Below are 12,168 nucleotides of genomic sequence, written 5' to 3' on the forward strand. Positions count from 1 at the left end.
CTACCCCCTGCCCAGGATCGACCAGCTGGTGGACGCTACCTCGGGCCACGAGCTTCTCACTTTCATGGACGCATTCTCCGGCTATAACCAGATTAGGATGGCATCGGAAGATGAAGAAAAGACTGCTTTTATCACTAGTCGCGGCCTTTACTGCTACAGGGTTATGCCGTTCGGCCTCAAGAATGCGGGTGCAACCTATCAACGATTGGTGAACAAAATCTTCAAGGAGCAGATCGGCCGAAATATGGAAGTTTATGTGGACGATATGCTCGTGAAAAGTAGGTCTTCCGGGAATCATATCACCGACCTTGAAGAAACCTTTGGTGCTCTTCGAAAGTATAGAATGAAGCTGAACCCAACCAAATGCGCCTTTGGGGTAACCTCGGAGAAATTCCTGGGCTTCATGGTATCAGGGCGCGGGATCGAGGCCAATCCGGAGAAAATCCGCGCCATCCAAGATATGGTTGCCCCAAGGTTGATCAAAGAGGTTCAGTGCCTCACGGGAAGAATTGCGGCTCTCAATCGCTTTGTCGCAAGGTCGGTCGAGCGATGTCTGCCCTTCTTTCAAACTCTCAAGCAGCCGAAAAACTTCTGTTGGACCCCTGAATGCCAACAGGCATTCGAAGAATTGAAAAGCTATCTTGGCTCACCCCCACTGCTGGCAAAGCCCGAACCCAAAGAGGAATTATTTTTGTACCTGACAGTCTCTCCCACAGCCCTTGCAGCCGTCCTTGTTAAGGAGGAAATGAAAGTCCAGCGACCGGTCTACTACATTAGCCGCGTGCTAAGGGACGCCGAGACCAGGTATACTAAATTAGAGAAATTGACCTACGCTTTGTTGATTGCAGCTCGGAGACTTCGACCTTACTTTCAAGGGCACACGGTGACGTTGCTCACCGACCAACCGATCAAAGCGGTTTTGCACCAAGCTGATATTTCTGGGAGAATGGCGAAATGGGCAATCGAGCTCACAGAATTCGACATCAAATACCAGCCTAGGCCGGCAATAAAGGCCCAGGTATTGGCGGATTTCATAGTAGAATGCACCGTCCCTGAGGAGGCCGAACCTGAGCAAAGCAAAATTGACGACCTGAAGACTCAACCGGACCCCTCCGACGAAGAAGCCAGTTCCTTCGATGGCTTTTGGACCCTCCACGTGGACGGATCTTCCAACATGGCGGGCGCTGGTGCAGGCCTGATCTTGACCAGCCCGGAGGGAGTCGTCGCGGAGTACGCTCTGCGTTTCGGGTTCCCCGCAACAAACAATGGAGCAGAATATGAAGCTCTAATCGCGGGATTGAGGATCACTAAGGAGCTTGGAATAAACCAACTCCGGGTGCACAGCGATTCCCAACTTGTAGTGGGACAAGTCAGCGGGAGCTTTGAAGCGCGGGAGGACAGTATGGCCAGATATCTTGAGAAGGTGAAGGAATTCACCCCCGCCTTCAACAATTTCGACATCAAGCAAATTCCAAGATTGGAGAATGCCAGAGCCAATTTTCTCTCCAAGCTAGCAACATCGGCTCCGGCCGAATTGCCCAAAGGTGTCCTCTTTGAAGTTTTAAAGCATCCAAGTACGGAAGAACCGCAGCTCGTAATGGATATTGACCACGAGCCCAGCTGGGTCGACCCGCTGATAACCTATCTTAGAGATGGGATTCTCCCCCAAGATGCGAAAGAGGCCCGGAAACTCCGAAATCAGGCATTCCGGTACATCCTCTATGAGGGCAAATTGTACAAGAGATCGTACTCCTTGCCTCTCTTGAGATGTCTCCGACCCTCAGAAGCCGACTACGCTTTATGGGAAGTGCACGAGGGAGTTTGCGGAAGCCATTTGGGTGCCAGATCTCTGTCCCACAAACTACTCCGCCAAGGGTACTACTGGCCCATAATGCATCATGATTCAATCGAATATGTCAAAAAATGCGATCGATGCCAAAGGTACGCCAACGTCCAGAGACAACCTGCTACCGAGCTCACACCCCTGAGTGCCCCATGGCCTTTTGCGCAATGGGGGATGGATATTCTTGGCCCCTTTCCCATGGCGTCCGGTCAAAGGAAATTCCTCCTTGTAGCAATCGACTACTTCACCAAATAGGTCGAGGCCGAACCACTAGCCAAAATCACAGAAGTGAAAGTGCAGGATTTCGTCTGGAAATCAATAGTGTGCAGGTTCGGTTTACCTCGAACACTGATCACTGATAATGGACGGCAATTCGCGGGAGCCAGATTTGCTGAATTCTGTGAAGACCTAAACATCTCCCACAAGTTCACATCAGTGGCCCATCCCCAGGCAAACGGCGAAGCCGAGGTAACGAACAGAACCCTTTTGCAGGGAATCAAGACAAGGCTTGAAAAAGCGAAAGAAACTTGGGCGGACGAGCTTTACCATGTGCTATGGGCGTACCGAACTACCCGGAGGTTGCCTACGGGAGAGACTCCCTTCGCTCTAGCCTTTGGTACAGAAGCCGTCATCCCGATCGAACTTAAACTCCCGTCGGCACGAGTCGTGGCGTTCGACGAACCCCAGAATGCACAAAATCTCAGGGCCAACCTCGACCTACTGGAAGAAAGGCGGGAGATCGCTCAGGTCCGAATGGCGGCCTACAGACAGAAGATTGCCCGATATTATAACGCCCGAGTCAAGAACAGGACATTTAGAGCGGGGGACCTTGTACTCCGACGAGCTGCTGTCTCACAGCCGCAGGCCCAGGGGAAGCTAGCCCCAAATTGGGAAGGACCTTATGAAATCAAAGAAGTAGTCCGACCTGGGACTTATTATCTTAAGGAGCTCGGAGGGGCCGACCTCCCGCGACCATGGAACTCAGAAAACTTACGGGTATACTACCAGTGATTTCATCCTAATCGAAAAATGTGTGCCCACTTGTCTAGGGACAATTCAAGCAGACGGTATCAAAAATGAGAACGCAATCTTACAAAAGTCGAAGGCCCGGTTCCTTTAGACCGGATGGGGGGAGAGGCCTCACAACGCCCATATGTGCCCCCACAGCCCTGTTAGGGATAGGAGGAGAACCTCGCCCTAACTTGAGCAAAGTCGAAGGCCCGGTTCCTTTAGACCGGATGGGGGGAGAGGCCTCACAACGCCCATATGTGCCCCCACAGTCCTGTTAGGGACAGGAGGAGAACCTCGCCCTAACTTGAGCAAAGTCGAAGGCCCGGTTCCTTTAGACCGGATGGGGGGAGAGGCCTCACAACGCCCATATGTGCCCCCACAGCCCTGTTAGGGACAGGAGGAGAACCTCGCCCTAACTTGAGCAAAGTCGAAGGCCCGGTTCCTTTAGACCGGATGGGGGGAGAGGCCTCACAACGCCCATATGTGCCCCCACAGCCCTGTTAGGGACAGGAGGAGAACCTCGCCCTAACTTGAGCAAAGTCGAAGACCCGGTTCTTTTAGACCGGAGGGGGGAGAGGCCTTACAGCGCCCTAACGCGCCCCCACAAGCCAGGCTGATGACGAGAACCTCGCCACCGGCTCAAGCAAAATGGAAGACCCGGACTCCTACGGGAGCCGGGTTCCGCCGCCAAGGTAAAGCTTCACCCGGGCTCCTACGGGAGCCGGGTTCCGCCGCCAAGGTAAAGCTTCACCCGGGCTCCTACGGGAGCCGGGTTCCGCCGCCAAGGTAAAGCTTCACCCGGGCTCCTATGGGAGCCTGGTTCCGCCATCAAGGTAAAGCTTCACCCGGACTCCTACGGGAGCCGGGTTCCACCACCAAAAAGCTTCACCCGGACTCCTACGGGAGCCGGGTTCCACCACCAAAAAGCTTCACCCGAACTCCTACGGGAGTCGGGTTCCGCCACCAAAAGGTTTCGCCCGGACTCCTACGGGAGCCGGGTTCCGCCACGAAAAGGCTTCGCCCGGACTCCTACGGGAGCCGGGCTCCACCTTCGACATCAGAGCGGCTCCGCCCGGACTTCTACGGAAGCTGAACTTTACTTATGACTTTGATTACAGAAAGACTTTGCCCTACCTCTTATGAAAACTATGCTGCTTCAACTTCCAGGAGCTTCTTCGAACCTAGCCCCAACTCCAGCGGAGAAAGATCCCAGCAAACCTAACAAGTGGATATCTCCTAACGGCAGGAAAAACCGAAAAGAAGCCCGGCGAAGGACGACCCCACATGAACTGAAAAGGTCGCCGACGGTCTTGGAACGGCATGACACAGGCAAAGAGAAGGAAAAAAGTTCGGCAGACAATTATTTGACACGAGAGGTAAACAAGGTACTGAAATCACTATTTTATTTGATAGAAGCACACGTTACAGGACCCGGCGGGTCAGGAAAAAGAGAAAAAGAAAATACATGTCTCGCAAAGCACGGTTCGGGCAGGATGAACCGTAGGCCGATCCAAGCTGCAAATTTCTCTTCCCGTCTCTATTCTTCTCAGTCGCATTCTCCAGTGCGTGTAACATCTCTCGCCCCATCTCTCTTCATTCTGTCCCCAAAGTTCCGACCTTAGTGAGAAAGGGGTGGGATTGATCTCCGAAGGCGGCGGGGGTAACAACGGCAGTAACGAAGACCTGTTTCAAGAAGAGCCATAGCCATGACGGCCGCCACCCGAGATGCTCCGGCAAGGTCGGCATGCGCTACTTCCACCGTCTCCGCAACAAGTTCTACCGCCCCGCCGTCGACCGTCTCTGGTCCCTTGGCCCCGACGGCGTCAAGGATCCCGTCATGACTTGTGATGTCTATTCTGCCCTCTTGATCGGTATTGCCCCGCCTTACTGCTCCGAAATTCGCGGGCAGAATAGCTTCTACAACAGCCCCCGATATTAAACCCCTGTTGTTGAAGGAATTCTTCCTTGGGCCCCCTCTGAGATGACAGAGATTCTCACCGACCGTCGTCCTCCTCCTCACCTTCCTCTAAGCCCTAACAATCCCCTCAAGAACAGCCTCCAGAGTTGAGGACATGGTGTGGAAACCCTCAGAGAAGGATTGATGGGCAAAAGGTGGCGAGAATTGGCATGAGGGGAGCAAGACTCTCAGGGGAAAAGAAGAACGCCAGAATGAGACCGTGAATGGATCGAAGGGTTTAAATAGCCGGCGGATCCTGGCGCAGTTATGACGGCGAGAAATTTCTGGGCCAGATGGTGTGTGCCGCGTGTCGCGCTTATCCGCTTTGTTGCTATCGAGGGTTGACCGCTCATAGATTCCCACAGAACGACGCCTGGGATCGCGTTTCAACGGGGGTTTCGAAAAGACCTTTCAAGTCGCCTTTGTCAAAAAACGGATTCTGACACGCGCACATTAAGTGGGGGCAGCTGCACACAGGGATCGAGGGGGCAATTTTGACTGCGCATCTCTCTCTCTGTGTACTTCCTTCGCTTGAAATTCAAACTTGGAAGTAGGGGGACTGGTGTTAGGTATAAAATACCCGCGGCCGAAATTCCCATCAGAAAGGCTCCGCCCGGACTCCTACGGGAATCGGGCTCCTCCTCCGACATCAGAAAGGCTCCGCCCGGACTCCTACGGGAGCCGGGCTCCACCTCCGACATCAGAAAGGCTCCGCCCGGACTCCTACGGGAGCCGGGCTCCACCTCCGACATCAGAAAGGCTCCGCCCGGACTCCTACGGGAACCGGGCTCCACCTCCGACATCAGAAAGGCTCCGCCCGGACTCCTACGGGAGCCGGGCTCCACCTTCGACGTCAGAAAGGCTCCGCCCGGACTCCTACGGGAACCGGGCTCCACCTCCGACATCAGAATGGCTCCGCCCGGACTCCTACGGGAGCCGGGCTCCACCTCCGACATCAGAAAGGCTCCGCCCGGACTCCTACGGGAGCCGGGCTCCACCTCCGACATCAGAACGGCTCCGCCCGGACTCCTACGGGAGTCGGGCTCCACCTTCGACATCAGAGCGGTTCCACTGGGACTCCTACGGGAGCCGGGCTCCACCTCCGACATCAGAACGGCTCCGCCCGGACTCCTACGGGAGCCGGGCTCCACCTTCGACATCGGAGCGATTCCGCCCGGGCTCCTACGGAGGCCGGACTCCAACCGCGGCCGAACCTCAATCGACGGATCCGCACCCCCTCGGCAGGTCGCGACAACAATCATGATCCTGTTCCAGGTCCTACAGCGGATTCTACGCGGCTCCAGCAGCGGACCCATTACTCCCTGACAGGCTGTAGCAAACGGCCACGATTCTGTCCCGCTCCCTGCGGCAGGTGCTGCACGATTCCACTACTCACTGATAGCTAGCGGCAACGGACGCCGCCCCACTATCCGCAACAGGCCATACGTGACAGACTATGACAATAGCCACGAGTCTACCCCACCACTCTCCGCAATTAATTTCCCTGACCATGGGCGGCCCACTACCAAACGGTTGCAGGTGTCACCATCAATTCGTTGCCCCCTCTGCCTATAAAAGGGGATCCAGATACGTTATTCTCTAAGCTCTTTTGCCTTATCTCAAAACTCTGCTAAATTCTCCGTTCGAGCACTCCATTCTTGTTGAGGCAGAGAACTGACTTGAGCGTCGGAGGGTCTTGCCGGAGCAACCCCACCTCCGGTTTAGACTTCCCTTGCAGGTCCCGGCGGCGACCGCGGCTTCCTCAACTCCAGCTTCTCCGGCGCAGGCAGATTTTTGCACCAACACTTCTAATGCTACAAAATGCTTTAAATGATGAATGAAATTGCAGATTAAATAGAGATCAAATGTGAAATCAAAAAAAAATGAGAAGAACAGAAGAGAGGATCCGAAATCTGCACGAAAAAGCCTGAGATCAACGAAAAATCCAAAAAGAAAAAAAGAGAGGATCCACAATATACCAGAGAGATTGTGAAAGAGAAAAGCAAGAGCTTTCAAGAAGAGAATTCTTCACGCCTATTGTTTCAACCTTGATCTAGAGATCGTTCAAAGCTTTCAAGAGATCTTAAATCAACAATCAACCTCTTCTCAAGCATTCAAGCGTTCATCCACTTTGAGAAAATCCGAAAAAAAAGGGGTTCATCATTTGAGTAAAGTTTTTATTGTTATATTTGCTCATTTAAGGAGCTGTTATTGTATTAATCCATGCTCTAAATATTCTTACTCTTTGTAAGTTTTTGTTCTTGTTTTTGGAGGATTTTCAAAACAAGAAAAGGTTGATCCGAACCTAAAATCGGAGTGTTTTGGGTTTACTTGTACCCGAGAAACAAGTGATCTAGCTTGGGATAGCTAGTGTCGGAGTTTCTGACGTTTTGTATTCGGGTTGAATACAAAGGATAGTGGATTGAAATTCCCAAGTAGGATCTTGGGGAGTGGATGTAGGTGCAAGGTTAGCACCGAACCACTATAAATTCTTGTGTTTGTGGTGTGCTTTATCGCTTCACTTTATATCTTTATTATATTCTTGCATTCCTACTTTAGATAATTAATATTGAATTAAAGTCTTTGTTTTGTTCTTCATAAGTAATCTGTTGGGCTTAAAATTTTTAGAAACCCAATTCACCCCCCCCTCTTGGGTTGCATAGCTGGGCAACAAGTGGTATCAGAGCCGGTGCTCTAGCCCTTCTTTGATCTAATAATCAAAGAGTCAAAGATCTATGGCAACCCATGTTGGTATTTCTCTAGCCGAGGGGCAATCAACAAACGGACCTCCACTTTTCAATGGGTCTAATTACACCTATTGAAAAGCTCGGATGAAGATTTTCATACAAGCACTCGACTATGATATGTGGAGTATCATAGTGAATGGTCCTCACACACCCACCAAGATTATAGATGGTGAGGAATCAACCAAACCTGAGAAAGAATGGGATGAGGTTGACAAGAAATTGGCACAATTAAATGCCAAAGCCATGAATGTTCTTTATTGTGCACTAGATGCAAGTGAATTTAATCGCATTTCTACTTGTGCATGTGCTAAAGAAATATGGAATAGGTTAGAAGTAACCCATGAGGGAACAAATCAAGTAAAAGAGTCTAAAATAAACATGCTTGTACATAAATATGAATTATTCAAAATAGAGCATGATGAGTCCATAACTGCTATGTTTACTCGTTTTACTGATATAATCAATGGTTTAAAGAGTCTTGGCAAATCTTATACTAACAGTGAACTTGTAAGGAAGATTCTTAGGTCACTGCCAAGAACTTGGGAAGCCAAGGTAACTGCCATCCAAGAAGCAAAGGACTTGAACACTCTACCTCTAGAAGAGCTTCTTGGATCCTTGATGACTCATGAACTTAGCATGAAGCAACATCAAGAGGATGAAGTCAAAAAGAAAAGAACCATTGCCCTCAAATCCACAACTTCGCCTGATTATGAAACGGATGACTCTGAAGATGAAGATCAGGATGAAGAGATGGCTCTCATCACCCGAAAATTTAAGAAGTTTCTAAGAAAAAGGAAACAGGGGATGAGAAAGAAATTCACAAAAGGGGATCAAAGCAAAGAAAAGGAGAAAGATCAACCCCCTATATGCTACGAGTGCAAGAAGCCGGGACATTTCAGATCCGAATGTCCACAATTGAAGAAAGGTCCAAAGAAGTTCAAAAAGAAGGCAATGATGGCAACCTGGAGTGCGAGTAATGACTCAAGCTCCGACGAGAAAACCTCAACAGAACAAGCCAACCTGTGCCTGATGGCACACGAAAATGAGGTAACTTCTGAATCCACTAGTGAATTTACTTTTGAAGAATTGCATGAAGCATTCTATGATTCAATTGATGAATTAAAAAAACTAGGGAAGAAAAATAAAGAACTGAAATTGAAAAATCAGTCCTTAGTAAAACAAGCTGAAAATCTTTCAATTAAAAAATTCACCTTGATTCAAGAAAATCAAAACTTAAAGGATGAAATGAACAAGCTGAAATCTATAGTAGATAAGTTCACCTTAAGTTCAAACAAACTAAATATGATCCTTGAAAATCAGAAAGCTATATATGATAAGGCTGGACTTGGTTATAAACCTCTGAAGAAATAAAAATTTTTGAAAGATATTTATGTAAATTATTCAAGTAACAAGTCTACAAATATTACTTGTTTTAAATGTGGAAGAATAGGACATAAATCATATACATGTCTTATTAACAAATATGCAAACACAAAGAAAATATGGGTTCCAAAAGGAACTATTCTGACTAACCTGAAAGGACCCAAGAAAGCTTGGGTACCTAAGACAGAAACTTGATCTTTGCTTGCAGGTGTGTCTAGCATCCCAAGAAGGAAACAGGAAATGGTATCTTGACAGTGGATGCTCGAGACATATGACTGGTGATGAATCACAATTCATCACGCTTGATGCTAAGGATGGAGGGATGGTCACCTTTGGAGATAATAGCAAAGAAAAGATCATCGGGATAGGTAACATTGGTATCACTCCCTCCAAATACATTGAGAATGTTTTATTAGTTAAAGGTTTAAAGCATAACTTACTTAGCATTAGTCAATTCTGTGATAAAGGGTATAAAGTAAGTTTTGAATCATCTGTTTGCATTGTGACGAGTCCTATTAACGATGGCATTAAATTTATAGGACATAAGCATGGCAATGTTTATATGGTAGACTTGAATGATTTAACTAAATTAGACATGCAATGCCTAGTTTCCTTAAATGCTAAAATAAATGAGACTAGTTGGCTGTGGCATCGTAGACTTGCACATATTAGCATGCATTCTCTTTCAAAATTAATCAAAAAGGATTTAGTTCTCGGTTTGCCAAAATTGAATTTTGAAAAGGATAGAATTTGTGATGCATGCCAATTAGGTAAACAAACTAGAGTATCATTTAAATCCAAAAACACTGTTTCAACTTCTAGACCTTTAGAGCTCTTACATATGGATTTATTTGGACCAACTAGAACCACTAGTCTAGGAGGAAAACGATATGGATTTGTAATAATAGATGATTACTCTCGTTTTACTTGGGTTTTTTTTTTAGCTCACAAAAATGAAATTTTTCAAATTTTCACTAAATTTCATCGAAAAGTCACTAATGAAAAAGGGTTTTCAATTCAAAATATTAGAAGTGATCATGGAACTGAATTTGAAAATCAAGATTTTGAAAATTTTTGTGATGAAAATGGAATTGGCCATAACTTCTCTGCTCCTAGGACACCCCAACAAAATGGGGTAGTTGAAAGGAAAAACAGAACCTTAGAAGAAATGGCCCGTACCATGCTTTGTGAAAGCAACCTTCCAAGATATTTTTGGGCAGAAGCTATTAACACAGCATGTTACATTTTAAATCGTGCTTTAATAAGATAATTTTTAAAGAAAACCCCCTATGAACTTTGGAAAGGAAGAAAACCAAATATTGCCTATTTTCATGTTTTTGATTGCCGATGTTTTGTATTAAATAATGGAAAAAAAAAACTTGATAAATTTGATGCAAAATCAGATGAAGCAATCTTTCTAGGTTACTCCTCCACTAGTAAAGCATTTAGAGTTTTCAACAAAAGAACTTTAGTAGTTGAGGAGTCCATACATGTTGTCTTTGATGAATCTAACGATCTTCCTTCAAAGAAGAATGAGGGTGTTGATGATGCAGATCCACTAATAGAAGGTATAAAGGAGATCACTCTGAAAGATTCAGCAACTCCAGAAGACAAGGATCAAGAAGACGAACAAAATGAGAAAGGTGAAGAAATTCAAGAACAACCTCAAGGTACAAATGACTTACCCAAGGAATGGAGGTATGTTCACAACCACCCTAAGAAGTTAATAATTGGTGATCCTATGCATGGGGTAAAAATCCGTTCTTCACTTAGAGATGTACTTAATCATTGTGCATTTGTATCTCAACTTGAACCTAAAACTTTTGAAGAAGCTGAAAATGATCATAACTGGATTAATGCTATGCAAGAAGAACTTAATCAATTTGAAAGAAATAATGTTTGGACCTTAGTGAAAAGATCTAAAGATTATTCAATAATTGGCATAAAATGGGTTTTTAGAAATAAATTAGATGAGCATGAAAATGTAATTAGAAATAAAGCAAGACTGGTTGCTAAGGGATATAATCAAGAAAAAGGAATTGATTTTGATGAAACCTTTGCACCTGTTGCTAGATTAGAAGCTATTAGGCTTCTACTTGCATATGCTTGCTTTATGAATTTCAAGTTATTTCAAATGGATGTTAAAAGTGCATTTTTAAATGGATATATTTCTAAAGAAGTATATGTAGAACAACCCCCTGGATTTGAAAATCATGCTTTTCCCAATCATGTCTTTAGATTAAATAAAGCTTTATATGGTCTAAAACAAGCACCTAGAGCATGGTATGAAAGGCTAAGCAAATTTCTACTAAACAATGGTTTCTCAAGAGGCAATGTAGATACAACCTTATTTATTAAAAGAAACCAAAATGATATGCTAATTATACAAATTTATGTTGATGACATAATTTTTGGGTCTACTAATGAATCCCTTTGTCAAGACTTTGCTAAGCTTATGCAGGGAGAGTTCGAGATGAGCATGATGGAAGAACTCACCTTCTTCCTCGGACTCCAAATCAAACAATCAAAAGAGGGAATCTCCATCACCCAAAGCAAGTACACCAAGGAACTTCTCAAAAGATTTGGAATGGAGAACTGCAAACCAATTGGCACACCAATGAGTCCCTCAAGTAAGCTTGACAAGGATGATGAAGGTAAAAGCGTAGACTTAAAATACTATAGAGGTATGATTGGCTCATTATTATATCTAACTGCAAGTAGGCCTGATATCATGTTTAGTGTTTGCTTATGTGCTAGATATCAATCTAATCCTAAGGAATCTCATTTGAATGCTGTTAAAAGAATCCTTAGATACTTAAATGGTACACAAACTATAGGGTTATGGTACTCTAAGGACTCACAAATTAATTTGTTAGGATATTCAGATGCTGATTTTGTTGGATGTAAATTAGATAGAAAAAGCACAAGTGGAACTTGCCAATTTCTTGGAGTTAACCTAATCTCATGGTTTAGCAAGAAACAAAATTCGGTGGCACTGTCTACGGCTGAGGCCGAATACATTGCAGCCGGAAGTTGTTGTGCTCAAATCTTGTGGATTAAGCAACAACTCGAAGATTTTGGAATCAAACTTAATGAAACACCAATAAAATGTGATAATACAAGTGCCATAAATCTATCTAAAAATCCAATACAACACTCAAGATCCAAACATATTGAAATAAGACATCATTTCATAAGAGAACATGTTCAAAACAAAAATATAATTC

Source organism: Elaeis guineensis, chromosome 12 (genome assembly GCF_000442705.2).
Source record: "Elaeis guineensis isolate ETL-2024a chromosome 12, EG11, whole genome shotgun sequence".
Lineage (NCBI taxonomy): Eukaryota > Viridiplantae > Streptophyta > Magnoliopsida > Arecales > Arecaceae > Elaeis > Elaeis guineensis.